This window comes from Lactuca saligna, chromosome 3 (assembly GCF_052625555.1).
Source record: "Lactuca saligna cultivar CGN05327 chromosome 3, ASM5262555v1, whole genome shotgun sequence".
In the NCBI taxonomy this organism is placed as follows: Eukaryota; Viridiplantae; Streptophyta; class Magnoliopsida; order Asterales; family Asteraceae; genus Lactuca; species Lactuca saligna.
The window spans coordinates 157,356,324-157,361,190 of NC_136419.1; the positions used below are offsets into that span (position 1 = coordinate 157,356,324).

At 33.0% G+C, this 4,867-nt stretch overlaps 1 pseudogene; it reads right to left on the reverse strand.

The window, feature by feature from the left end:
• Nucleotides 1–392: 392 nt before the first annotated feature.
• LOC145034004 (berberine bridge enzyme-like 8 pseudogene) lies at nt 393–2,006 on the reverse strand (annotated as a pseudogene).
• Between the last annotated feature and the right edge of the window lie 2,861 nt (nt 2,007–4,867).

A 4,867-nucleotide genomic window follows, 5' to 3' on the forward strand; every position in this document is an offset into this window, starting at 1 on the left:
TGTGTGTTTTTTCCATCACTAAATTAGGGGAATTCCATCGGTAATCTCCGACGGAATTATTTCCGTCTCGTAGGTAAATTTATTTCTCAAGTAGTGTAAGTATGAGTATTTATCTTGATTAAACACATGCTATTATAAACTTATAAAAGAAACCCAAGGAACTTATTAGTTTTTTCATCATTCAAAATGTTGAAGATATATAATGCTTAAAAAAATCCACATCAATGTTCGTATGCTTTTTCAAAGACGGAAAATCGAATTTCAGAAAAATATAATATAATTTTATTTGTATGAAATACAAGTTAAAATTATATCAATCTCATCTAAATCTGGATATCATAACCTTGAAAAAGCCATATTCTTATTGAATTGCACACGTGAATTTACTTCCATCAAGATAACTGAGTTGGGATACTTTGCTCATTCCTAAAGAAATTTGTAGGATCAACCCTCGTCTTCACCATCGTTAGCCTCTTGTAATTCGTCTCTTTGAAATACTTGTGCCCATAAACCATTCCTTCAACGTAAGAATTCTTACCATGGCCGTTGAAACCAATGTCCAAATCTCTGTAGTTCAGAAATGCTTCCCTGGGGTTCTTAGAAACAAACGGAGTCATGTAATCATACATCACCCTTGTGAAGTTCAAGTACCGATTGGCTGCTTCAACGCCAAGTTCATCCCAGTTTACTACGTATTGGATCTTCGTTGTGTTCCCTGATCGATGGGGAAAAGGCTTTGCAAATTCGGAAATTTTGCTCATTCGTCCACCATAAGGGCTGAAACCTAACATTTGGTTTTCGAGTTCTTTCATCTTTTCGAATATGGATTCGAATCCCTTTTTGGAAATAGGGTTTTTTACGTAATCAGATTTGATCTTGAATGGGTTTAGTGTTTGAGGTGTACGGCTTAGAAGAGCAGTGGTCGGAGTACCAATGGAGAAGTTTGTGTAGAAAAGAACAGACTCGATCCAACTCATTTCTATACAGTCTGAAATTTGTATCCCTAATTCTGGGAAATCCTTGTTCAGGAGGGTAACAAGAGCTGTAGAGTTTCCGAGGTACAGTGTTGGAAACAAACCAAGTATGGTCTTTTCGCCATTTGAGTTGTTTATCACGTTGAAGGTCATTCGAAGGAAAAGGTTATTATCGAGCTTATCAGCAACTCGTATCCATCGGTGGGCTATGGTGCTTAGGTTCTGCTCCGATGTTCTTTGTACGTAAAAAACGGTCACAGTGGTAGGAACACGAACCAGTTTGATCTTGTACGCTACAACCACACCAAAGCTGACACCACCACCACCTGTGATGGCCCAAAAAAGATCTTCACCCATGGATTTCCGATTCAGAAGTTTACCATTCACATCGATTAACTGAGCATCAACAACATTATCTACGGTAAGACCGTATTTTCTCATCAGGTTACCATATCCACCACCACTAATATGGCCACCAACTCCAACAGTAGGGCAAACGCCAGCCGGAAAAGCATGGCTGTTGCTTTTCTCGGCTATTCGGTAGTAGACTTCACCAAGAGTCGCACCAGCTTGGATCCATGCAGTTTCATGTTTAATACTGACGTTTATGGAGCGTAAGTTGAACATGTCAACAACGAAAAAGGGTTGGTTCGAATTGGTCACATAGGAAAGCCCCTCATAATCATGGCCTCCGCTTCTGGTTTTCATTAGCAGGCGGTGTGTTTTGGCACACACAACAGCTGCTTGAATGTGTGAAGGGTGTAAGGCGGTGATGATTAAGATGGGTTTGGGAGTCGTGGATTCATTGAATCGAAGATTTCGGATGTAAGCTTGCAAGACTGGTGGAAATGAAGAGTGACCGGGAGTGTAAAGTTGTTCACTGATCGGAAAAGCAGGGTCGGCTTTGTTGTTTAGACATTGGGTGAAGCGATCTGTAATGGAAGTTGAAGTTGCTGAGGAATGGGTAGAGAGCAACACAAGGAGGAGAGGAAAAATGAAAGATTGGAAGTTGAAATAATAGGTAATTGCCATTTTTGTGATATGGAATGCATGGTGTGAGACATGCAATTTATAAATAAAGCGAATGTAAACCTTCTAATCTGGCCTACTTAATTAAACTCCCGACAAAGTTAATAGTCCATGTAGAAATACTATTCTTTACCTTTGAATAATTCTTTTTGTATACTTATACAGGCATAAGATATCATATACCAACTCCAGAAGTTTTTGAAAAATTAGATGCAATGTTGTGATGCCACGTTGAAATCAAAGAGTCCGGCAAGGGGATATAACTCAGTAAAAATATAGTTTGAACATTCGTCATTCATTCGTCCAGCAAAGAAAGTCAAATTGAATTACACGAAGAGTTAAATTGTTACAGGATTATCATGGAACTATATGTTGAGCCATATTATTGAATCTTCAGCAAAGAAAGTCAAAGGCAGTTACAGAAAGAGTTAAATTGTTACCCAATTACATGAAACTATATATGGAACCATAGGAATTAGAGGAAGAGTTAAATTGTTACCTAATTACATGAAACTATATATAGAACGTATTATTGAATATTTAAAATCAAAAAAAATGTCATATATTTTTCTATTGTTTATGTCATACATTTTTCTATTGTGATCAAGATTGTATATTCAGCAAATAAAGTCAAAGGGAATTAGAGGAACAGTTAAATTATTACCGAACTACATGAAACTATATATGGAACCATAGGAATTATAGGAAGAGTTAAATCGTTACCGTATTACATGAAATATGGAACCATCGGAATTACAGAAAGAGTTAAATTGTTAGCCATTTTACCCGCCGCGCGTTGCAGCAGCGGTAACAAGTTTAAGTTGAATCTTAACAATTATATTGATAAAAGTTACATAATTTGGCATCTGTTGGTAGATTAATATATAATGTCAGTACAACTAAACAACTCTAGTTTATATGGTCGAATGAAAATGAATTATATGTGATCAAAATCATAGGCAGGAAACGTACATAAAAATAATCACTAAAATTACATCAAAACGTAAAGAAATTTGAATTTATATCAACATACATATAAAAATAAGCCAGTAAGGTTATTTTATTAGATTATTTTATTAAGTCAACGCATAGAAGTTCAAATAATAAAAAACCTATTATATGTGATCGATTGAAATGTAGGAGAAAATATATAAAAATAAGCATGAAAACATTAAAAAAAATTACGTTGAAATATAGATAAATTCGAATTTGTACCAATACGTACATAATAAACAAATATATATATTTTTTAATTGGCGAATGAAAGTTTTAAATACTACCAATCTCGAATTTATATTGAGTCAGACATTAAAATAAGCACATTAAAAATTAGTTTTTTCTTTCAGTTAACGAATAAAAGTTAATAAGAAAAATTAGATAACACAAAATTCAAAATAGAATGGGTTAAAAGTAACATTTTACAAAGTTTAAATCCAAATGAATGATGACGCACTTTACAAAGTTTAAAGCTAAGGGGGACAAAGAGAAATTTGATAAAGTTGAGGGCCGTAATTTTAGGAAAATCATATTATATATACTACGAAAAAAAAAAACATAAAACTTAGGGTGAAAGTGACAATATACAAAGTGCAAAATCGATGGATTAAATGATATTTTATAAAATAGAGGGTGTAAAATATCATTTTATAAAATAGGGGTCAATAGCAAAAAAAAAAAACATAGAAGAAAAGGGTTTAAAATGAAAAAGTAAAGAAAATGAAAGGGATAAAAACCAAAAGAATGAACCATTAGTTTTTCGAAGATATATAAATACATGAAACTATATATAGAACATATTATTGAATATTTAACATGAAAAAAGTCATATATTTTTCTATTGATTATGTCGTTTTTTTATCCACAACTTGGAGTCAAAACTCTTAGTATTTTGGTATTTCATAAACCAGTTTTAAATGATTGTGATCAAGATTGTATAAAATCAATTTTAAATGATTGTGATCAAGATTGTATAGAAAGTCTTTGTTTATATATCTTTGTATATTGGTGACTAACCACATTTTAGGCTCAAAACATCAGAACGTCCATTAAACTATAATAATTTTATATTTATGACATCAAATTAATAACGAATCGACTTTATTATAGTTTTATATTTATGACTTTAAATTAATAACGAATGGACTTATGTAGCTAATAAGCAAAATTTCCCATCTTAATATAATACGTACCATATATTATATATATATTATATTGAGTAAATACACGAATGGTTCATGTGGTTTGAGGTTATTTCAACGTTTGGACCCTAATTTTTTTTAACTTGCGCACCCTATGTCATTGTTGTGTCTTTGCTTTCTAACCGACTTAAAATGAATATACGATCCTTATTAAACTTTATTGCTTTTCCTTTTTAATTTTAGTATTTATTCATTTATTTTATTATTAAAAAGTTAACAATGTACTATTCTAATGCTAAAGTATAACACCCCCTTTCTAACTTAAATAAGAGCATAAGACCTACACATAATTGATAATTTAGTCATCATTGTTATCTAGCTATTGTGAAACAGAAATAAAAGATTACGTCCATGTTATCTAGCTATTGTGAAACAGATAACAGACTATTGTATATGTCTCTACTCTTTTCTTTTATTGCATTGCCCCACCTAATCGGAGACACTGCCACCATGTCGTCGCAAAGGCTCATTGGTCTTTGTTGATGTCCAAAGGTACCAGATTTCACCAGAAAGCACGTTTCCCCTCTCTACCTATTTCCATGCTAAAAAGTATTGATACCATTCACCATCACTTTTGACGTTAGACTAGGCTGACAACCTCTCACTTTTTCTTTTTTGCGGCACCATCACACATATGAAGACCTGCAATTTAGATATGAAACATGA